We start from the raw sequence: 26,055 nt of genomic DNA, 5'->3' as shown, positions 1-26,055 counted from the left end.
GGCCTGCTGGGATAATGGTTTTGACGTCAATCATTGTCCAACTGACTCAATCAGCCTCTCTCTTTCTGGAAAACCACTCACAAAAACATGCTTACAAACATGCGGGATGCCTCAGTCGCCTCTTCAGATCAGGCTTCTATCCCGGTGGGGAATCTTGAACTGAACCCAAAGGAAAAACCAGAGAAGAAAGCTCCCTCTTCTTTCGCCTCAGCATCCCTCTCTCACTCTCTGTTTGTCTGTCACTCTCCAACACACTCACGACTCTCTTGCCCATTTCTTCCTCTCTCTTCCTCTCTTCCTCTCTCTCTCATTCCCTATATTCCTCTCTCTCTCAGTCCTCTCTCTCTCTCTCTCTCTCTCTCTCTCTCTCTCTCTCTCTCTCTCTCTCTCTCTCTCTCTCTCTCTCTCTCTCTCTCTCTCTCTCTCTCTCTCTCTCTCACTGGCTGTCAATAGGTTGCACTGCAGCCTGAGCCGGTGCCAGAGCTCAGTCTCTGAGCCACAGGTAAAGCATTAAAGCCAAATGACTCACTCACTGAAACAGAATAACCTCTGTTCAGGACTGCATCTTAAAAGTTTCACCTGAGTAAGCTGCTCCAGCTGCGATGCTTTTCCCCTTTACCTCCACCAGCAGTTTGCTGACACGCCTTCACACCTCTGATACACTAAGTCAGGATGATAAACTGTTGTGTTCTCTGGCATACTGCCTTTACTACCGTGTGCTGTTGTGTAATGGACATGTGTGTTTGTGTGTGTGTGTTTGGGTTTTAGCCTGCAGTATAGGTGTCCATTTAGTATGTGGAGAATTTTCTATATGAAAGGTATTAGAATATTATGCAAATAGCATTAATACAGATTCAATACATGTTTTGTTTGCAGTAAAAAAACAATCCCTTGAGATGCATCACTTTGTTTTTAAAAGGGTCATAACAATCACAAACTACGCTGCACTGTATTAAGTTTTCATGGGAATTCCCACAGAGACAGAGTAGAGCCATCCTACTTTCTCCATTACTGCTGACCGCGACACTTGAACGTAAACATGTCATTTTGGGGAACATGCTTTGTCCCATATTTACAGAATATTTCCATTTGATGAAATTGTGCAGCCATTAACAAAACTCTTAGTCTTGCATCTAAATATCCCACTCACTGTAGACATCATAGCTTTAATAAAAAGAAAATATATGATACGAAATATAGAGCGTAATAAAATGGTTTTAACATTAAAGCTAAATGGGAAAGCTTGATGTTATGGCGTTGTTAAAGAGTCGTATGTAGCACACGTTCTACATGTTTCAGAGTAAATGTTGAGCATTGATCGTATGTGATATCCAAAAGTTTGTTGACTGTAGTAAACATGTGAGAGCTTACTTCTGCTTTTTAAGTGACCCTATCCCACCACCACACAAAAGTGAAGTTATTTGCTAAGGTTTAAAATCCTGTGTTAGTTTGACACCGCATCGCAGGGCCTCGCTCCTTTAGTTGCCATGGAGACACCATTAGGCAGTGGTGCCGCACCGTTTCTTGTATTTTTTTGTTGTTGCATAGCCCCACGCCAAACTGTGCTGCTTTTCGGGGACTCGCCCGTGCCAACTGCAAGTGTGGGTGGATAGATGGGTGCATGTGCATGTTTATGTGACCGAGAGCGAGTGGGAGAGAAAAGAAGAAAGAGATCAAAACAAGGTGGGAGGGATTGAGAGGATGAATGAAAAGAGGGGAGGAAAGAATGACAAGGAGAGGAAGGAACGATGGAGAGAACAGGTGGAAAACACACACAGAGATACACGCTGATCACACGTTTATACAGTACACACACATCCTCCAACAGAGATGACTACATTACGTATGTGTGTGTGAGCAGGGTGAGTGTGTGGGTGGAGGGATGCCGCAACAGTGCAGCTTATTTTGCCTTCAGATTGATCCCTGCAAACGTCTCTCAGGAGCTTCACACTGTATTATCTCAAGCCAACTCACACACGTCCAGATTCACTGTCATTATTATCACACATGAGAGTTTAATAATGATCATGTCTTTTAGACCCCTGAAAAGTGTATTGACTTGTTTTCTGAGAGCAATAGACATTATTGATGTGTAATACAATGCAATAGAATTCAAATGGGCTAATTCATTTACTCATCAATGGAAAATGTTATTATTTTATCCTGGTTATGTAATACCTAACTCATGCCTGCATCCACCACAAGCTATTTGCTCCTTTTTGTTACTGAAAGAATCTATTTACCTGAATATGATTTCCTGCATCAATTTGCATAATGCAAACATAGCACGTAAGCGTGATTCAGTACGTTCGCATGTAGTTTGATAAAAGTATGATGTATCACAGCTTTAAAAATAGCTGAAGTTGTAAATATTTACGAACACAGTGAAGCGCTCTGTGATTGTCATTGGTTGCATTGTTGCTGTTGGTCAGCAGGTGTCACAATTGGACACTGTTCATGTGTAATTTCAAAGATGCATTATTAATGGCGTGTTGGATCTTTAGGTTTTTCAAGGTGACGTGCTTTTGGTGATGTGTTGAGTAAGAAGTGCTGCAGAATAGCTCTCATGCTGAGTAACAGTGAGAATGCTGTTGTCCTTTGCACAGTAGATTTGTGTTTCACAAGCTCAACTGCATTTAAGTACGACTAAAATGTAGTTCTATATTCATGACATATATCCTCACTTTGTCTTTTGCATTTTAGGACACAAAAGAATATTTTTATATTTGGGAGGATCGTGTGTTTTGGTTTATGCTGTATTGATGTTCTATAGCGTTGTAACAACTGGACTGCAGCCAAAAAGCCTTTGGTTGGGATTAGAAACTCTACGTGGCTGCATCTGTAACTCCATCCATACACCACTTTCAAGTGAAATGCTAAAAAAAAAAGAACTGTGATTGTCTTAAAAGTGTTTTTCTACCATTTGTGTTAGCCTTTTCCTCCACACTGCGATAACCTTCTGCGCTTTTCGTTGGACCAGGGTTTCTTCAAAGTTCTGCTGTCACTCCCCATGTGGATTTCAATCCATCACTCTGGGACCTTGGTTTTCAGATATGCAGCAGTCTTCAACATATCTTGAACTCCTGACTCATTATGGAGCCTGCTCATGCTTTTCAAAACATGCATTGCTATCACAGGGGGTTATGGCGAACAGAGACGCTGATATCAGTGACAGACAGTCATGACCTCCGATGTGCTGTGGACACACTGTGCTCCCTCAAGGAAAGTAGCCAGCGGAGGTAGGTCAAAAGTGAGACTGCACAGTCACGGGGAAAATGGAGTCATCAGTACTTGCTTTACAGTATTACACAGATAGACAGCAACTGCATTTATTTATTTAGGGCTTTGTGATAAAGGTGACATTGGCAGCTGTGTTGGTCTGTTTCTTTCATGTCAACCTTTCCTCAATCTTTTTTAATTTCATTTGAAAACAACAATCCCTCTGGATATGATGTGCTTTGCATTTCCAGCATCAGTAACAGCTTCTTTTTTTGCAGCGCTACCACAAGAAACAAAACAATAATCCAAAATCAAGCAGATCGTTCAGATCCAGCATCTTTCATCAAAGTTATAACTGGCTTGAATTGCTAAGTAATCATTGGCAAGGGACCTCAAAGAGATAGAGGGGTATTCAGGTGCAGATTTTTAAGACAAACTTGACTGTGACTGTAAGAGTCTGACCAGCCAGTATCCAGATTACTGTGTAACACAAGACTATAATGATCTCAAGCCCTCTGGACCTGGACTGTACCATGCTCACTCTCCGTCTCTCTGAACCGCACGAACAAACCATCCAGATCCCCTCAATGGTATTAATATATTCTCTCACAAGTCTTTCTGGTGACTCCTTAACCATGCCGCCACTAAACCTACATTAAAAAACTTGCCGCATTAGAGACCAATAGAGGACTGTTTGAAGAGGCCGGGTTTGGACTAGTTACTCTATTGCCTGCTAATGAGCTCAACGGGTGCTGCAGTCACATCACTTAGCTGAGCCAGGATGTTCTGCACTCACCTGTTCCAAAAATAGAGAGTGTGTTGTGTCGAACAAGACATGATCTGCCCTGCTGTATTGACGTTCAAGGCCAGTTTGCATTGCCAAAAAACTTCTGGAGTCAAAGATTTCTATATTTGTATGAGCTTGACGTTATTCATTTCTTTTATAGCTCTCAAGGTAAAAAGGAAAAGAGAGTTGCTTATTCACGCTTGTATGTGCATCACGGACACACGTTATGCATTAAAGTGTGTCAGATTACTGCAACAACAAATAAAGGAGTGCCGTATTTCTCACTTTGTTGTTATTTTACTGGGACTTTGGTGAATGTTGGACATCAGTTCGGCCATTAGTTTCAGTGGAGAGACTGGTCCAGGATTTGGGTTATGTGGCAAGGGGCAGTAATCACAAGGTTTTGTTCAGAGTTTGTGTGTGTGAACCTTGTAGCTTTACTGTGAGTTTGGGACTTCTGGAGAGTCACCGGGGCTGAGCTATCTGTAGACTGTGAGTAAATGCCTCCAAATCATAGGCTGGGTGTTTATTAAACTACATTGCGTTCTATTTTTCAACACATTAGCTAAATACAGAAGATGTGACCTGTGTGTGTGTGTGTTTGTGTGTGTGTGTGTGTGTGTGTGTGGAGGATATGCAGTTGTTTAAAGGCACCTTCGAGGGGGCTGGGTGTAATGTAATCGTTGAATGTTTTTATTGAGTAATGTGTAATTGAGTACTTGATTGCAGTATTCAAGTAACCAGCCTGACTCTGGTAATGGGTACATTTATGTTGCAAGTCTGCACAAAGCACGTCCAACTGTAGGTCCCAGACAGAATACAAAACAACAAACTACCTGCTGATGTTTAGGTAATAAAACTACTTGGTTAGGTTTAGGAAAATGGTTTGGTTTAAAATAAGTTAGTTTGTTCTTTAAGTTACAGACGTCAATGAAAGTCGTGTGTTTGTTTGACTCATCCACCCACCCTGACCTCCATACACAGACTTCCGTGGACTTTAATTTGAAAGATATTTATGATACGTCAACACAAACGTAATCCGGTACAAAATATGTTCCCCTCGAAACTTAATTTACAATGCAGTTTCGTTGTATGGGAACGTCATTTTTTTAGGAGACCAGACTGGTTTGTTATTTTTCCTTCAAGGCACTGGCTGTCACTTTGTAATACAAAGTCACTGTGCAGCCTGGATAGTCTTCTGTTTCTGCTCTGTAGCTCGCCACTAACGCACCAAATGCTATTGGTTACAGTTGGTAAATCACAGCTGATGCCTTTGCCACACTCAAAACACACTTAATGGAAGTATTTTATGGACTGTTCCATTCAGGACCCCTTGAAATTATTTGATGGAATATGATGGTAAAGTGGAACAGATTAGAGATACAGGCTGAGGGGGGCATCATTTTTCAATAGATTACAGGTACAGGCAGGTGCAGCAGAAAGTACAGCAGGTGCAGGCAGTTGTATTAAATAAGGAACGGAAGCGGACAAGTGGGCTGAAAATATATAGTATGTTTAGATTTCTGGTCTTATCTAGTGTGTACCTTCTTAGTAGATATTTTGTTAAAGTTGACCCTCATTACAACCAGACGACTTAATTATAACTTCTGTGATCCCAGACTGACCCCCTCCTCACCATTTAGACCTCAAAGACCAAAATAAGTTTTTTGAGATCAGACAACCAAGAGAATGATTGTTGTTGATGGTTGTGTCTATGAAGTGACCAAAATGCCCTGCCATGAGCTACAGAAGCATGAGTCACTTTGCTGCCATCTTTTTGTATTGCTCACCACATTATGCAATCAGTCATCACGAGTATGCAATTACACCCACTCCCCCACTGCTCCTATTAATAGCCACAGATAAATCATCAATGTGACATGTCCATGACACACTTCCAAATTGTTATCAAACAACTGTGGCATGAGTGTGGCCCCAAACATAATATGTCCAACAACTCTCATAACTACAATGCAAACTATCAAATAAACACAATTATGCTTATTGTAAGAACTGTGCTTTCAAAAAACATGCCGCCTCAACAAGTGTAGTATTGAGTATTCAAACACAAATTTCACATTTACACCTTCTCCATGTGGGCTCAGTAGAAATGTGACACCTCTGCGATGATGTGGTGGCGATTTAACACTTTCGTCTCCAGGTCCATGTGTTGTTGAGTCAATGTGTGTGTTGGGGAAACGCACAACCGCCCCCTCCTTCTCCTTACAGCTGATCTGTAGCAGGTCGAGCCAGAGACCTGCTGACTAGTAAGAGGCAGGGTCATTGGGCCAGGTGGTGCCGCTGTGATACCCACTGAGCAACACATGTCTGGCATTAACACCTACAGACAGGACTATAGATTAGCACACTCAGATCATTAATCATTGTTCTAGTAGAATAAAATCAGGATTTAACCTGCTATTACTGTTTACAGCATCCATACAGTCGGATATGGAAATGGCTGGTGATAAAGGGTTAGAGAGGCAAGCTCGTGTTAGTTTGAAACTCGCGATTCATTGCTGTGTCATTGAGCAAAATACTGCAGTTAAAGTTATGTGCAATGTACAGCTCTTAAAGGTGAAGGTACCGTTTCTACGTGTTTAAAAGTGAGGGGGGGAAACACTTAACAAACCCCAAAGTGGTTGTAAGTATTGCAAATACATTCATGTCACAGTAAGAAGTAAGCATCCAGTAACCATCTGATTAATATATATTTGCTTTAATAACGCTTACTGCTGCTCTGAAGATGTTTCCACAATACAAAAAGACTCCTCTAACCATCTAGACATCCACAAACTGGGGCTTTGGCTTTATGAAAGTAAACTAAATCGTTCAGGTTCAGAAGTTGAGGTATTAAATTTGGCTGTTGGCTCCTTCTGAGCTCCTCCTGGTTTGTGCCACCAAGTAGATGTTCCTCGGCAGACATGAACTCAGAGAACCGGCTCCACTGGGGACAAATGAGACAACTCCCAGTGTCAGAGTTGTGAGACGACAATGGGGATCTCTGTGTCAGCTTTCGGAACTGTCTGCGACTGATTTCTGGGAGCAGATGCACTGTACAGATGGGCATTGGTCATTTTTTTCATTAGCAGGCATATGAAGGGAGCTCTCAATGTGTCCATCGGGCTTTTAGAAAGCTTGCATTTATGACACCATTCAGGCTGGCAACTGGAGCATTGAGGGCCTTCCACATCGTGTCTATAATACTCAGGCATTGTTTTGGAATCTATTGAACCATTTTAAATGATAATGTTCAACACTACATACTAGAGAATAATCATGAAGACTTTGAGAGTTCAAGTACCTGCATGGCTCTCTCAATGGACATCAGTCCTGCTTTTCTTAATGAATAGAAGGGAGACAAGATTGAATTAATTTGGACTTCTTTGAGGTTGTGATCCCATCATGTCCTTTTACATTGTTGATCTTTTCTTTAGGCCAAAGTAGCTGGTTATTACCAGAGGGTATTTAAGAAAGTGCGTTATTTCAGGAGAATCTTGACTATCCATTAAATGTTTTAATCTTGCGACTGTCCTGTAGTGTCGTTTGTGTTAGCATGAGTGAGCTGTGAATAATTTAAAAGCAAACCAAAGTGAAAACACACACACCATCATTCACGCCTCTTCCTGCAGAACGGGTTCCAATAATAGACTGTATATAGGAAATGGATGTCACCCATTGGTTTGTGGACGATCGTTTTGAAACCTTGATTAGAGGTTGTCGTGCTAGCAACCTGTCAATCACAAGGTAGCCACGCACGAAAGCATACCCTTCTTTATTGTCTATTTTAATCTAATTGGACCATCATTTACTAAATAAGCATCATGCTGTGTTGAAGAAGATTTGAAATTTAAATAATATACTCTTCAGGTAAATGTTTAATGAGGTAATAGATCAAGTAAGATGTAGGGTCATTTTCTCATAGACTTCTATACAACCGGACTTCTTTATGCAACCAGAGGAGTCGCTCCCAGATGGCTATTTGAAAGAACGCAAGTTTGAGGCACTTCCATATTGGCTTCACTTGTCAGACCCGGAGGTTGCCGCTCGGTTCCAATGCATGTGTTATCCACACTTACAACAAAGGCGTTTTTGTTATTCATGCTTACGCCATCTCGTTCACACTTTGGTAAACACTATTCAATTCTTACAATAAAACATCTTTAATCAGATTACTGGATTTGTTTAGACCCATAAAAGAGATATTATTCCCCATGACTACATGTACACACACTCACACTCTCACACACACACACACACACACACACACACACACACACACACACACACACACACACACACACACACACACACACATACACACACACACACACACACACAAACTGTTTCTGCCATTGCTGTTGTGGCTCCTGCCAGGCTGATTAGGTCCACGGCCTCTAAGCCATTACAGCATTGATTGGAATCATATTTTGTTGCAGAGAGGGCGGCAGATGCTGATCGACAAGCAAACTCCAAGGCATGTTCCACATATGGGAGATGATGTGCTTGCCATTAATTAAATCACCCTGAGCCAGAGACTGTCAGTGGATGATGGCTTTTATTTAAGGAGCGTAAATCACCAGCATTGTGGGAACATTTCAAATGACGCAGGCCTAAGCGAAGTGCACTTGTCCCCTGAGTGTTCTTTGATTGAATGGAGTTATTCCACACAGCTCTGTCACTGATTTAGACACCTTGTCTCTGTACTGCAGCCATGGAACAACATTCACATGTCCATATTTCTTGACTTGACAAGATCTTTGGTTTAATACCGTGCAGATTCACACATCAACGCATATATTCACACACCACTGTTCTCGTCACGTAGTTACAATCAATTACAAAAAAAAACAGTTACTTGCCATTGCCCTCGTCAGCTGTCTGAAGTTAATATGCTGTCCCATGGTCACTTTCTAAATTTGACGATAGACTCATGTATCACGGCATGTTTTTGGCCTTAACCAGCCAAGGCTGATCCTGACACAGACAGACCGCTCCCATAAGTTCCAGCTGTTTATTTCCGCCAGGCCATCCGTCTCTTTCTACCGTCTCCAAAGGAACGACTGACTAATGGAGATGAGACTCAACATTTTTTATCTCTTTCTCCCAGTGAAATTGATGTCTGAGCCACTAAACGTGAACCCAAAAGCGAACCATCTATAAAAACGCTGATGCAAATCCATTTATTACCTGTTACTGTACCCGGTCTTAAATCACGTTAGAGAAACTAAGTATGTGTTCTGTTTTTTCTTTGTCTTACTCTCTTGTTTCAAGCACAAAGAGAGCATTTTTCTGACAACTGCATCTGTTTATCCTACCATGTGCTCATTTTTAATCCTCTCATCATTTACACCACCACTCGGGTGTAGCCCTCCATAGTAACCATCACTCAAAACATGACTTCATTTAAAAACAAAGTAACACTATAAATGGCATACATGTTTTTATTTTCCAGTTACTTACTGCAGTGTCGCATCCTTTCTTGTTTATTAAAGAACACAGATACCAGCAAGCGGTCAGTTTGGGTAAATTGGACTATTCTTTTATATCCAGTGAGGCAGCTATGAGGTTATACATTTTATATGAAGATACACTATGCATTTTTTATTGATCATTTTGCAAATATAATGTGCAGTTTGCTTCCTTGAGATTATCTGATGCTCATTTAAAATAGTATTGACGTTTATTGGTTATCTTACATTAATGAAGGAAATATACTTGTATACATGAATGCATATTGCATATTGCATGTGGCTTAGATGTGGAGCGTCAACCAATGATTATTTCCATTATCGCAAATAGGAAAATTGCCCATCACAATTCTGATTCATTTTCAGATCGGTTAACAAACTAATTGCTTCCCTTTCATTTTTGCCAGCCATGGCGAATCTAAACTGCTTGTAGTCCTCGTTACAAATGAATGTTACATGTTGTTTTGTACATGGAGAACAAAAAGTACAATGGGTCAACCAGACTGACAATTGAAAGGGCTGAAAAATAAAAGATACCCCTCAGCAACAGTTCAATAAGAAGAGAAGAAATAACCATTCATTCGTAAAAGAAACTGGAAGTTTAGCATTAAATTGTGTGCAGATTTAAATAGGTACAGTTTCAGTGTCAAGTGCACAATAAGGCCAAGGTGGAATAAATAGGTTGCTTTAGCAAAATATTCCTAAAATATGACAATATAAATGGAAAGTTTAGGGTTCACTGTTTTGGAATTGGTTAGGGAATATCAGGTGAAAATACTATGGACTGACAAATCACAGTTTAAATTTATTCAGCCTAACTACTGTACTGAAAAACAAATTGAAAAATGGTTCCAACAGTATTCTCCTCCATCATGCAAAACTGTGAGAACGTCCACTTAGTGGAAGTTTTAATAATTGAATTCTTCTTCCTTTGGGGCTAAACTATTTCAATTGTAAATAATACATAATCTGGTGTCTGAATTATACAGTGTTTATCCCTGGTAAATTAGCCATTATTGAAGGAAAGAAGAAGCACATCAATATAGCAGGTGAAACTTTTGAAAGGTCGTGTAAATCGAGTGACCGCCCGTCATGGTTGGTCAATCACCTGCTGATTAAACCCATCAGCCCCCTCTTTGCTTAACAGACTCACTTGCTCCCACTCACTGTCCAAAAGTTTAACTATTGCTCAAATTCAGGAAGTGCTCCCCTCTGCTTAAAAAAAAAGAGGCTCAATTCTTTGTTAAAAGCCGGATTCCCTCCAATCCACCTGCGGGCGCTCCCTGTTGTCTTGGAAGTGGAAATATGACAGTGGCATTTCAAAATAAAGTGTAATAGTGTGAACACACCCTCAGGTGGTCGCAGCTGCCAGACTGTCCACCTATAAAAGCTGGAGCAGCACAGTTGTTAACCACGCTAACAACGCCCTTGTTTTAGATACAAAACATGACTCATGAATACAAGTGCAGCATGATAGCTTACTGTTTTAAGGTTTGTTCTTGCATGAATGATACAGCTTGAACAACTCTTTGTTTCACGATACTCAAGTCAGACAAACTCTTTGCACATCAATTTTCACGAGACGGGTCTGCACCGTTGTGACGAAAAGAGAGCTGAGCCAGAAGGTAAAGCTCTCGATCTACCCGTCGATCTTCGTTCCTACCCTCACCTATGGTCATGAAGGGTCATGACCGAAAGAACGAGATTGCGGGTACAAGTGGCTGAAATGGGTTTTCTCAGGCGGGTGGCTGGCGAGGTGTTCCAGGCACGTCCAGCTGGGAGGAGACCCCGGAGAAGACCCAGGACTCTGTGGAGAGATTATATCTCCTCACTGGCCTGGGAACGCCTCGGGATCCCCCAGTCAGAGGTCAAGGATGTGGCCCGGAGAAGGGAAGTTTGGGGTTCCTTACTGGAGCTGCTGCCCCCGCGACCCGACCCCGGATAAGCGGTAGACGATGGATGGATGGGTCCGTAGGAGAGGGGCGAGTAGATCAAGTTGCAAATAACCAAAATATTACCACGAAATGTGGCAAATAAATATATTTCCTTGCAACTTTAACTCGAGTCCAGTTTCAAAATACAATCAGCCACTATTTCTCATTCCAATTCCAGACTGATTATGACATGCCTGTGTTTTATTAGAGGGCTTTCCTCACCACAGGTTGTCAGCAGTTCTCTGCCTCTGTAGAGTACATAGTGTGACTCTCCTGAAACCTGAGCTGTCCCCATCTGGAGCCAGCTACCACTTAGTCATGGCTACTTAAAGACAGCTCTGATGGACTTGTGTGCTGTCGGCCTGCTAGTTAGAGCTCGCTAACCCGGGCACTCTGAATACAAGGTCAGGGCTAATATACTCCTGAAGTTATTCCAGAATGCCCTCAGTCTGTTCAGGAGTACAGCTGAAACAATGGACTGTCTATTCAAGTGTATGCATTAAATACATTTATGCAGAAGGCGTGTCAGCCACCTGTCAAATAGCATATACGTCTGCTCTAGTATGTGGGTGGACACATTCTAATAGTATATGTGTGTATCCAGAGTGTGTTAGTGCTGATGTTATTGTGTGGGTGGGGCTCATCTGGGAATCCACGCCTGATTGCGCACCACTACACATCCATCCACAGCGCCGACTGATCAATGCTTAAAGAGCATCGCAGGGAACATACTCGGCATCAGCTTGGTATTCCCACAGTTATCCCTCACCTACCACTCCTCAGGGTGAGCCCACACTTTGTTCTAGTGATGGAGATTGAACCAAATAAATGGCTGCATGAATAAGTGAGTGATTTAATCTCCGAGTACAAATGAAATAACCCACTGTGATAGATGGCCAGAGCTATGAAGACCTAAAGAGGACATAAAAAAAGGTAATAGATGTAATATTTATCGCATTTGCAAATGCAACTCCATGACTCACAATCATATCTATTTCTGTCAGGGAGAAACCCTTTTGCCGTGCTTCAACCCTGACTACAAGCTTAATTTAACAGATCCTAGAGAGGACCATAGGTTGAATAGAAAGTAAAGAGGGTTAGCATCCTCCCTCCATGGGAGTCCTTCTATCTGGAATGGAAGTGGGCCACATTAAATCAGTCTTGGTGGAGAAGGCGGATTAGCTTTATGCTTATGCCTCTGCTCTAAGTACGAGGGAAAACACTTCGCACACAGGAAGGAGACTCCGCAAACACCTCGTTTGCCTTCTCCTCCTCCTCCTTACCCATTGTCATGGCAATGGGATGTCTGCAAATATGCGAGCGCTACGATGTGTGTGAACTGCATTGTTTTTTGTGTGCATGTGTTTGATGAAAGCCCGTGTGTGTGATTTAGTCTCCAAAGATTTGTATTTTGCGGCTGGGGATTGCCTGCTGCTGCTGTGAGTCCCTTCTATCCTCCTCTTCCTCTCTCTTCTCTCTTTCAGTCTCTTTTGCGTCACTTTCCGTGACACATATGCACTCTCCCTCTCTGTCTCTCTCTCTGTTTCTCTCTCTCTCTCTCTCTCTCTCTCTCTCTCTCTCTCTCTCTCTCTCTCTCTCTCGTTTGTTTTTTATCTCTCTTCTCCCACGTCAGTCCTCATTTCTCCGGCATGCTGCAGTTTTTCCTCCTTCCATGGCTGCGTTAGAGTTGCCTTCCCTCTAACGTACGACACTGCAGAGTAAACAAAAGAAAAGAGCTGTATTGTTGTTGCTAGGCTACAGAGCGACAAGGAGCATCTCTGAAGAATTCCTCCGTTATGAATTGTCACATTGTCTGGCCTTTAGCATTAAAGAGCATATGACAGAACTCCTCTGCTGCGTGCTGTACTGCTGTATTCCCCTCCTGCGTCTCATGTCGTAGCAGATTGCAGATGACCTGGGAGCCAACTCAGTGTCAGCTTCCTTGTAGGCCTTTTGGCTTTTGCGCTGTAAGCAGTTCCACCTGTGAGCAACACCTGCAGTATCGAATGGACAGATCTTGTGGAGAACGGTCGCTTTATTGTCTTTCCATCAAGCTCCTTTGACATAGATTGAAGCTGCATGACAGCGAGCGGCAGAAGCAGGTGGTTACAAGCAGTGTGACCATAGCAGGTCAGTGGAGCTTACATCACGCTGCAGGCAGGGAAAGCCCAGAGAACTGTGTGATAGTGTTTACATTGAATCGCCAGGCGGCAGTGCGTTGAAACACATCCTTATCCATTCAATATGGTTAAAGCAAACACCTCAAACTGGACCATCAAGCATGATTTTATATATGTGGACGTGAGGCTTCCTGATCCCTCAAATGCTTCCTTATTTCCTCTGAATCTGTTCTCTGACAAAATGGTGTTGATCTTGCATACCCTACATATATATTTGATGTTGCATCTATTGAAGACCGTCATGCCATACTTGAGTATTTTATTTGAGAGAAAGAGAGTAATACCTTCTCTTTTTTCAGCCATTGAGATTTTTACTTTATTTTTACTTTGACCACAGTGTCTTGGTTCAGTCATGTGTTTGGCTCCCGGCTATAAGTTTGAATGATATCAGTATTTTTCCACATTTTGTGGTGAATCTAGGTAATTATTGTTCACTTCCGTTAACATCGCGAGATAGGGCATTTGGCCTTGGTGGATGACTGCGCTCTACTTCCTCTGAGCTGTGGAATTACAACAGTCCATCAAACTGAACTGAAGGTTTTTGTATCTTCAAAAAATATATTTAAAAAGCCTTTTTCCTTTTTGACAACATTTCAAAACAGGCTCTTTAAGCAACCTTCAAATAGCTCTGAAATTATACTGATACAGGCTTTTTAAATACACTTGTCTTCAGGCACTTTGTTTAGATTAAGACTTTGCTGCAGAGCCACCCCGGCTTTTCCCCAGGATGGATTTTACTAGTTAACAAAGAGACAGACGGACCCGGCACAGATCCACAATGGCCGCCCAGTGACATGGCTGACCAGGTGTTAGACACATCGTACGCTGCCTCTGGGCCTGCTTCGTCTGCTTTCTCCTCACAGCCCATTAGGCCCATTTCAGGAGATGGAGCATAATGCAATACCCTGGACAGTACTCATAAAGTACACACGCACATAAACACACAAACATGCACTACTACATCTGTACCGTGTACCATTCCCAGGCGTAGCTGTTTTTGGGCCAAAAGCAGCAGGTGTGTAGCTTCTGAAAGCTGTTGTGTGGAGATGCCGGGTGCCAATCTTTCATCGTTACACAGACATCTAATCACGTGGAACAATGTTGTAACATTATGGTGACATGGAGAGAGAGAGGGAGTGAGGAGGAGGAGGAGGAGGAGGAGGGTGTTTCTAGCTATGCCAAATTATCTGTTACATCTGCATCCAAAGCATGGAGAGTCTGGCTGTTTGAAGTTTCTTTTGATAGAATTGGTTGGGCGGCGGGTTGTGTGTGTGTGTGTGTGTGTGTGTGTGTGTGTGTGTGTGTGTGTGTACCACACAGAATGACTCGCAGCTCATCTGCACAGACGTCGAACTCTGTAAGTTGTGCGCGAAAGAGAAACAGAGAGAAATCGAATGCCATGTATTTGCCTCCTATGTCTTTGAGTTTTACAAAATGAATTGTGCTTCTGTTTGTAGTGACAGCATATGGTGCCTACAGAGGAATACCACACACACACACAGTTTGATATCTGATGCTGCTGAGGGTGCTGATAGCCAGAAGAGTTTTCTTTAAAGAGTGAATAGTCAGGCGGGTGATTTATCAGAGAATACTCTCAGTCGCTCCCACTCTACCCCATCTCTCCATCACCCTCCTCTCCCCCCCTCTGTCCCCTCCATGTCCCTCAGTGTAAAATATGAGCACGGCAGCCCTATAAATCTGGACGGGAGATAATGAGAGTTGGTCCCCTCAGTCCAGTGGGCCACCAGCCAGGCTCCGTGCCAATGACATCATCCTTAGGGAGAGCGAGTAGATTGATGAGTGTGGTGACACTGTGCCATTGCGTCTGAGTCAGACACACACTCTCATACATACTTATACACATACTTCAGCCCTCTTGTTCAAGTCCTGCACATGAAAGTGTGTGTGTGTGTGTGTGTGTGTGTGTGTGTGTGTGTGTGTGTGTGTGTGTGTGTGTGGAGACAGGTGGTTTAGAAGGGCATTGGGTTTAGCTGTAAGGAATGTGGAGATATGGTATTAAACTGTTCCAGCTTAGTGACGTAAACAGTGACTAATGGTTTTCTTTCTTTAATGTCCACATATACCTCTACAACACCATCACATTAAAGAGAAGCAAATAACTCATTATCCCTTATACAAATGAAAAATGTAATTTCTAAGCAGTAAAACACAACTTTCTTCTATTCAATGTACTCAGAGGGTTGTTACGCGACAGACCTGCTTGGTCCCTTGATTGTTACTTGTGTCCACAGGAGCTGCTGTTCAATAAAACGTAGCAGAATTTAAATTCATTTATATAAAATATATTTATATATATTTATATATATATATTGTGATTAAGGCTCAGGTAGCTTTTACATTTTTTGATGCCCGATGTATTTATAATAACTTACGTCGGGAAATATGAACATGTTTTTCGAACAAATCCTTATTTTTCATTTAACTGATGAAGCCAAAGATCCAAAATGTTAAATGTTGAAAACAAGAAGGTACTTAACTATTAAGTATAATAATATTAATATAATAAGTAAACAACATTACAAAACTGACCAGTGCCAGCTTTTGGTACTTGACCGTACTTGACCGTACTTGACGCTATGTGAGTTTGGCGATCTCCTGAATTTTCAAGTGCGACCAGCAGGTTGTTATTTTTACTCTTGACAACTATTCTGTGAATTGCCATGAAAGGTAGTTCAGGCGAGTTTGTTGATCCCCTGACTTTTCCTCTCATGGCATCATCAGGTTGACATTTATGTTTTTTACTGGAATGTCTCAAGAACTATTGAATGGAAGTCCTGAGATTTTGTACAGACGTTCATGTCGCCCTCAGGGTGATTTTGAATGACTGGTGATCCCCTGACATTTCCTCTAGCGCCTCAACAGGGCAACATTTCTATGTGTCCAATACATTGGTTTATGACTAGCAAAACTAATGACATGCCCATCAGCCTCAGCTGTACCGTGTGTTAATGCTGACACGCTAAACTACAATAGTGCACACTTGGTAGACTTAGTAGCTGCTTAACCTCAGTATGTTAGCATGCTGACGACTCATTAACATTGATCTTAATGAGACAATTTTGTCAAGTGAAAAAGTTTGATTTTTCTATAAACAATTGACAAATTCTGCCTGTGCTGTAAGATGAGTTTCCAATTCCAACCAAATGACTTCAAGTCTCATTTATTGATACAAATGGAGATTTCATTTGCATCACTTTGCCTCGTTCCTTAATTAAAAATTACTGAAACAAGGACAAATCCATTGGAAACAAATCGAGTCATATTTTTCACTCATTTTAGAGGCAAACAAGACATGCCTGCAGAGAACCCCATGCACACACACACACACACACACACACACACACACACACACACACACACACACACACACACACACACACACACACACACACACACACACACACACACACACACTTCCCTGTCTCTGTGTTTTCCCCTCTTCTCCCACTTCGTCCTTTCTGCGTGTCTTGTTTGCTTTGTATCTACAAAACTAAAAATGTCTGAATGAATAAGAATAATAGACAGTAGCCCCAGTACGACTGTCACTGACCTTGCTGATTACTTTCATGCCTGAAAGACTCTCTTATCTGCATCTTGCTCCGCTGTTATTGTGCACAATGGCGCACACATGTTGGAAGCAATGAGCTGCAATAGAGCTTGACGATGATTACATTTATTGATTCACAGCGATAACAGTTATGAGACAGAATCCCCTGATTTTTCTTATACCCATTACATTTGTAGTAAAAAGCAAGTCTTAATGATTTTTGTCTGTGGAAGCTGGATTTGTCAAAGAATGGAGGGATTTTAAAATGATGAGTCACTGAAGCACAGAAACAAGCAGCAATGCTCTGTAGGCTTGGCATCAATCCAGCCCCGTTTCAGTCAATTCAGGAAGTTGACTTTCTTGCATATTAATACTGTAGAAAACAGTTGTTTCACTAATTAGAGAATTCAATACAAGCTGATACACAGCATTGTAGTTGCAGGTGTGTAGCTACAAAAATATTTAACTGTGGAATTGCTTTGTTTGAATAATTCCACAGATCAGCTTTATATCAGTTTTAGCTTTATAGGACAATAAACATTTTTTTTCCCCTTCTTCTACCATCTGTAATTGTAAAACTCAGCTTTATTTCTGTCGGCTTCTCCATATTTTGTGTCATAAAGTGACACGATTCTTGTAAAAGTTGTACCTAATGGCAATGTTATACGCAGTGCAAGCTGTGTGCAGATGCCTCAAACTCTCTTTGATATTCATGTTGAAATGCTCCGCACACTCCCGCTTTTAGTGGGGTAAGTTGAATGTGAATTGACTGCTGCCCAAGGATAATAAAACTGTCAGATCATAATACAGCGACGCTCAGTTTAGTATAATTCCCACGTTTAGGAACTCTCTGATTATAATTGAAAGGCTTTAAACCTGTTTGAACCTGCGAGTAACTTCAATTACATGACCTCAAGCCCACTTGTCACATGTCCGTCACAATCTGACATCAGCAGCCCTTGGATGTGCTGTGGACAGTTATAAATAGCCGACTCACGTCATGTTGCTGTTTATTCCACGCCCTCTGCAAACTAAATACATGGAGGCAGGCAAAGACTGGGAAAGAGTTAAGAATGAGTTAAGAAGAAATGATAATGAGTGAAAGAGAGATGGGAGTTAGAAGTGCAGATGTAAAGGAAGGAGAGGTGAGGGACGTGGCATTGGTGTCTACACCCCGCCTCCGTCAGCAGGTGTCAATATGGCCATCTACGGGGACGAGCGCTCCTGATAGATGATCCGGTAAGACAGAGGTCTGCTGGGGCGTGAAGGAGGCCATCAATATCCTCTATGCACAAGTCCCTCTGTCTACTTCTGTCCATACAGCTCTCTCTCTCTCTTTGGCGCGCCATGCTTTTACATCTGTCCAACCTCACTCGCCCTTCTCTTTTCCACACATCCACCTCTCTTAACCTTCTATCATCCCACATTCTTAGACTTCTACGTTCAAGACACTCCTCCGCCCTTAAATATTTATCTCCCTCTTCCTCTCGACTCCCCTCGCCTCCCAGGAGGTAAGAGAATCCACCTATCAATCTGACCCCGAGCCCTCGGGGTTGATGGGAAAACGATGGGATGTTTTATCTCCTCCTCCTTTTTTTAACGACCTTCTCTTACCTTCGCCCACCCAAATCCATCCCTCCCATCCTCCCTATTTTTAGTTTTTAGCTCTTATCGTCACAGTCAGGCGTCATGTGTGGGGCTCAGGGACCAACGTGGGAAACAAATGTTGTGGAAGTTTTCCTGCTTTACTCTGGAGAGATGTATATAAAATCAAATACATGGTGATAGAGACAGAGTTGTCTTTGTGCATTTATTTGCTGCCACAAATGGCACCAGTTTCACAGAATACAGCGTAGTCTATGGAAGGGCACAGGTTGGAAGAAGACACATAGGCATTTTATACAATTTGGTTTGGAGGCGAGGTGAGGAAACTGCCCTTTGATGCTTGTAAGGTAATAGTTATGTAAACAGAGTATTGGGTGATACACTCAATATTCTGTCTTAGTATGTTAAACAGTTTGATCAAGATTTGGGTGTGTCCTGTCTTTTGTTTTGATCAGGATGCTAAAACATTTGGGTGGGCCCTGTCTTTTGTTAGTTCAGTATCAGTCTAATCAGGATGTGTCTGTCTTGTATTAACATGACCGGCACTTCTATGTTAGCATCAAATGGCAGTTGGCTTGTTTAACATAGGAAACTTATATAATTAAAACAGTAGACATTTAAATTGCTATTACACAAACTGCAAAAAAACTAATGTTGCTTCACATGTACAAAGACTTTGGAACACGGTGTGTCCACCCACACACTGTACCACAGTACACCTGCAGACACAAACAGGCACACATGCGCCCCCCCAACCAAACCCTGCGCCCCCCTTGAAATTCAAGGTGTGTTCACATTGAACAGGTGCTCTTTCATTAAATAAACTAAACACATGTTATTTATCTAATTTAGCCTTACACCCCCCCCGCATCGAACCGCCCCCATCCAGCCCAGGCAGCACCCCCAAAGCAGTAAACCCGGGGGAAACACTGCATAATATATGCATACAGTACATGTGTGCATGAATATTATATGTGCCTATATGTATGTGCTGTATATGCAGTTTTACGTCCATATGCTGTCCTTCACATACTTATACATGCAAGGTAAAAAGCACATATAAATGATTTAACTGCATAGCTGTTGCAAATTTGAGTCATTCCACATACACTCAAACATATGACAGAATTGTATCATACACATTCTCAGAGATGCACTTTAAACTTTGAAGAATAACTTGAACCCCCTGAAAATCTTTTGTGTTTGTGCCGACCTTCAGTGCTTTTACTCTTCACCCTGCTGCGGTGAGAGTGTACTGTCACCAGGGTTTACCAAAGTGTCCCGTAAGATGACAATGACCCGGACAAATGGGAGATGTTCCGGTCAAATATTATCAGTGTTTATTGAGCTTGAAAAATGATAGGCAGGCTATATAAAGAAGGACACCATCAAGACATGTACATTCCTAATATATTTTTAGTGAAAAGTAGGTTACTTTTGCTTATACATTCCAATAACATACTCTGTTAATAGACTCTCATGCATTTTACCGCTCATATTTTAATTATGTACCGCTGCTGACGACTTGAAATTTAAATAATGTCTGTTAGCTAGGCCTTTCCTCACATAAAAATACAATATCCTAGAATAAAAATTCTTTGAAAAACAATAAAATAACCTTAACCTATTGCTGGCTCTTATCATTTTACTTCTTATAGAACCATCGGCCACATCGCCTACTATTACCTGTGTGTGAGATCACACTGATGTGTTGTCCACACAGACAGCATTGCTGCTGCAGCGCTGCCCGCCAGCCCGATCTTTCCACATCAAGTTTGCCTTCCATATTGGCCATCAATAATAGAATGTTTCATTTATACTTTGTTTGGACAGAAAGAAGCCATTGGCTGTGTGGCTGCTCTCACCTGTGGGCGCCAAAATGAAAAGCAAGTGCTCCCACGACCCAGTTTGGCCCACTCAGGATAGATTTTGCCAAAATGACCAATTATGGTCCAGGATGGCTGGTTCAGCATATTCATGAAGCACTGAGGGGACAGGGTGATAATGAATTGTGGAAATATAATTCTAGCATATTTTAACTAACCCATATTGTGCTTTAAGGTAATTATTTTCAAAGTATATTATGACCTGAGGTATAAATATGTCAGACTTTTACCTACCTGCCTATTGCCGCTAAAAAGCAGTAATTACTGGATATGGAAACCCTGATTGTCACTACACTGTGACATAACTGTTGCGTGTGGTTAGAGATGCAAAAAAGTGCAGACTTTCTTTGGAACTTTCAACCAGAGACGACAATGAAACGCTGCTTTTCAGTCTGGTGTTAAGTTACTGTAAAGACTGTTCCATGTCAGTAAGATCATGTGATCCTGTTACAGAGTTGGATTCCAACAATCATATCCGTTTTGAATCGGGTTCTCAATTCATAAAAAACCCAAATTCTCTAAACCTTGATGTAATTTAATCTCAAGTTTTCATCCACCCTTTGTTATTAGCAAACATAAAACGTATAAAACATTCACACAGCAAGCTTCTCATTTTTATCCAGTGCTGACGGTGGCCTGCACCGATTGAAATGCCAAATCCTGTTGTCAGTGGATTCTATCAGCTGTAGATAATTACTGTTTAACTTACCCAAAGGCCAAAGTGCTACTCAGCCAAAGATTGTTTTTCAGACGGAGAAGCAACACTATTTATGAAGCTTTCGATGAAAGCACTAACATGTGCATGGCTTCCTTATGTAGGGGAGGGTTACTTTCGTTCAGCAGCAGACCCTGGTCCCCAGTCTCCGTTACCTAACTATCTAGAGACCCATATAGTAGCCAAGCCACAGGGGGAAATAATATTACCTCATAAACACACACACAAACTATACTTACTGTTAATGTATGAGATGTATTCGTTGTAGAGAAATGAACCTTAGTCACTTGCAAACACAAAAGAAACTTCTCAGTAGCTTCAGTACACAGTCCACACAGCAGTGGTATGAATCTCTCTCTGCAGTAAGATGTGCTCGGGTTAGTGTTAGCATCTATGGCCTCACAGGTTTCCTGAATAGACAGTGGATGCATGTTCTCATGTGAGTGCTTTTTACTCGCCGCAGAATCACAGTGTTTGTCTGTAACTGAAGGTCGTGCGTGGATCCCTGCACTCGCATCGCACCAAACGGCCAATGTTTCGTCTACGCACAGCCAAAGGAGCCGACTAAAATCTTTTTTATTTCATCCATTTATTCTGATGTAGTTCCCACACCAGAACAGCTGTTTGTAGAGTTCTCTCACAGTGTCTTCATCGACAAACACTGGTGGCTGGCTTGATTTCAACACTTGCTGTTTGCTGTCAGATGCCTGCTGTTTTCCTTCTAAGGAGGGAATGTGATGAATTTCTTTGACAACTAGCTTCTTGTACAATATCGATGCGCTGACTCCCTGTCTGGTCTTATTAAATGATACTTGTAGTTTATAATCTGCTTTTAATATGTATTTTTGCTGCTTTTATTGCACTGATTCTGAGTATCATTGTAGGACAGTTTTGTAATTATGGACTAACATTTAGTTTCATGTTTTACACCATAATGCAAAGTAATACAACAACAAAATATCCACCTACCAGTGCTCTTTTAAAACTTACATATTAACACGTTACGTCTTGTTAGATGATCTGTAGAAAAAACAAAAGTTGTTCCAGTCTTTATGCTAAGCTAAGCTAACTGGTTGCTGGCTATAAATTCATATTTAATAAACATACTTGTGTGGTATCAATCTTCTCATCTAACTCTCGACAAGAAAGCGAAATATAGCATTCCCTTAAATGTCAAATAAACCCTTGAAGCCTCAGACCCTTGCGATTCATAAATATTGATCCCATAAAATATTACCGGTGTTGTGTAATTCATATTTACAACCAAGCTTGTTCGATGCATAATGTGTGTGTATGGAGCACACCTTGTGAATATGTGTAACAATGCAGTGTAATTAGAAGCAGGCAGGGCTCATACTGCTGGGCTGATGAGTTCTCCTCCAGCCCTGCGCTCTGAGAAGTGCTAGATCAGCTCCAAGGGGAGGCTGCATATGGAAATGGCAATTGAGGATTTTGAATCCTCTTTTAATGGTCACACACATGTACACAGAAAAGCACACACAATGAAATGTAGACTCTGCATTTAACCCATCCTAGTTTTAAGAGCAGTGGGCCGCTATTATATTATCAGTGCCCAGGGGGGCAGTGTGGGGGTCCGGTGCCTTGCTCAAGGACACCTCGGCAATGCCCAGGAGGTGAACTAGTGCCTCTCAAAGTACCAGCTACTGCCGCCCTCCACACTTGCAGAGGGGGCCCCACTGAAGATGGATTGTGCCAGTCAAGGGGAAGGTAAACCGAAATTGGTGATCGTCCACATAGATGAGGCTCGAAGCTGGGGGATTGTGGTTCTTGTGATTTGTTCCAGTATTATTGTTTGAGTTTATCTGCGTTTGGTCATGCCTGAAAGTATACAATCGTGTTGGTTTATCTGTGTCAGCGCACATCTGTGCGAGCTGTACATTTCTGTGTTCATCCCTGTATTGACTACCTATTGACCCACTCCCAATAAACAAGTCTTTATTTGACTTGTGTCTCACAATCTGTGCGCGGCCGGAGTCAGAACAAACAAACAGAGCTTATGGGACGTGTTTTTCAGTGAAGTCATTGGGAAATGCACTAAGCTCCCTGAATAAAGTGTTTATGCCCTCGCACCTGCGGTATCACACCTTGCTTTATATAACCTTGTGGGTTTTCTCAGAAACACTGGCTTCTTGTGAAAAAACCAAGAACATTTAAAGCACTAGCTAATTAGCACCTGTATCTCTCACACATCACATGATCGGGAGAAATATGGAGAGAGTGAGAGAAAGAGTGCGGGTAAAACTAAGAGATCAGCCCATGGGGAAGTTGTGAGCAAGCCGCGCTGATATGGAAATGAAGCCTTTAATTATGGATGAATACATTATCAGATCAAGGCTAAGGATTTGCTCCCCGTGTATGTTGTGTTTGGAGATGGGCTGTTACCAGGGGACTCCACAGACCCTTATGAATATCTCTCTGTTAGTTTACTCACAACCAATAAGAGGTCAGCGTTCCGATTTGCTCTATTTTTGAAGGCATACTACTGAAATAGACTGGCATTTGATTTTCAACCATCTCTTGTGTCTTTGGATTCAACTTTATTGATCTGCATTAGTGGTTTTCTCTCATGAAGTAGGATTATGTCCTTATATGAGATGATTGTGCAGTTCTGCAGACTGTTTTTATTTTCAACAATTTCTCTTTATTATTAAAACGGTTTAAAGTGGATTGTCATGAAATTTGGTTCAGCCGTTCTTGTTGCCCTCAGGATGAATTTGAATGACTTTTGGGATCATCGGGTCAACTTAACTTGCTTTAATGAAATTCCCACAAGTCTCAGCTGTACTTTGTATTCAGTGCATATTTGCAAATGTTAGAATGCTAATGCGCTGAACTAAGATCGGGAACATGATAAATATTATACCCGCTAAACATTGGTATTTTAGCTTTGTCATTGTGAGCATGTTAGCATGCTGCTGTTAGCCTTTAGCTCAAAGCACAGTTGTGTCTACTGCAGCATGCCACTTACTCTTATTACAGATTACAGATACAGATGAAAAGTTACCAAATGTGCAACTCTTGGACTCCACAGTGACTCAAATGAGCATCAAATTCTTCCCTCTTATCCTCAAAAGAGAAGGCCTAATAAGTTTAGCTGACAGCTAAAGGCTGGCAGCCAATTTACACCTCCAATTGCAAACCAAATGAGAGTAACCCAAGAGCACTCCCATACTGTAAAAACAGCCTGACCAAGATCAATATAGGCTCCACACAGGGAAATTCAAGAGCACTTTAAATTTAAACAGGCAGGAGAAACTAATAGAGCCAATTGCTTTGACTCTGTGGAATTACACTGTAGGGAGTGGGAAGTAAAAAGGACTAATTAAACTAGTAAATTCTCTCCAGGCTTCAGCTGTCCGACACTACCGGCCATAGCATTTGTGTGTGGTTCAACTCCACAGACCCACAAAAGCACTTGAGAACAGAGATCCAAATAAAGTTACAGCACAATGCTTCTTCTCATTACTTCTGCAAAGTGACAATGAAAGCAGGATGTTCTCAGTGGAATTGTCGATCCTCAGTGTTCTCAGCTTGTCTGTGGTGTGAGCATGCAGCATTGTCTAGAAACGGAATCACATGATCTACACTCACAGTGTTACAGAGGTGTTCTGAAGGAGTTTTGAAAGTTTAGAAGACTTTTAAGCCAAATGCAGCCTCTGTGTCCAGGCAAGAACCCGGCTGGCAGTCCACACCGACAGCAACAACAAACCTTTGAAAGTGCTCTTTCATTCATCCGCCGCTTTGCCAAGCTATCCTCGCTGCACTCTGCTCACGAGCAAGGTCATCTGGGGAAGAAATGTAGAAATGGCAACACTTTAGTGTTTTGAGAATTTATGGACATGTTTTGTTGCGTTTGTATCCGCATGAATGTACAGTAGGGATTTGACCCGCGCATCAAAAGAGCTGTCTCCCTGCTTTTCACCAAAATATATCAAGTCATGAGTCCAAGGTTGCTGCAGATTTAATTAAGCCCCTAATTAGCTGTGATAAGCATTACAAAAAAACAAAAAAAAAACATGGCCTCTTTTTGCCACATCAGGGAAGAGAGACAAACACTGACACACCACAGCTGTTTTTGGACCGTCTGTGGAATTTAAAGCCTGAGGACATAACGCTCATTTCATCACCACTCTGTTCATTATGCCCTGTTTCTGTCTTTGAAAAACAAACTGTTTAGTAATCGTGTTTGTTTGAAATAATCTTGGAGGCAGCCTACACTCTGCTCCTGGGATTACTTCATTAACAGTAATGCACATATATTGATTTAGATTTTGAGGTTTACAGAAAAGGCTACTGTTTTCATTTAATTTCATGTTCACGTAGAATGTATGATGCATGTGGCGCCTGGTATATCCTTGAATTAAAGGAATGATGGATAGCGGGTGATCATAAATCAATGCATTTATTTTCCTATAATTTACATTTTGAGCCCCCCCTCAGGTTTGCATGTTCATATTTTCTGCACATGGCAGTGATGAATTGAAGCAATATTATTTCTCATTTTTGTTTTTCTTTGACGCCTGTCTCTGCATTATATTTGTCAATTTATGCAGCCGCCTTTGGCTGATGGTCATATTATGCATGGTTCCTGGGTTTCTATTACATTGCACATGGGTACCACTCTGCAAGACGTTGGAGAAAAAAGAATCTGTTGCTCTCCTTGTTATTT

General features: G+C 41.7%; 1 protein-coding gene across 1 annotated transcript in view; it reads left to right on the top strand.

Moving 5' to 3' along the window:
• dlgap2a (discs, large (Drosophila) homolog-associated protein 2a) overlaps positions 1 to 26,055 on the top strand; it is a 99,484-nt gene that overhangs the window by 3,765 nt on the left and 69,664 nt on the right. The gene's annotated exons all lie outside the window — the stretch shown is intronic.

Source organism: Cottoperca gobio, chromosome 22, assembly GCF_900634415.1.
Source record: "Cottoperca gobio chromosome 22, fCotGob3.1, whole genome shotgun sequence".
Lineage (NCBI taxonomy): Eukaryota > Metazoa > Chordata > Actinopteri > Perciformes > Bovichtidae > Cottoperca > Cottoperca gobio.
The sequence above is the reverse complement of the archived record's forward strand: the minus strand, read 5'-3'. Positions and strand labels throughout refer to the sequence as shown.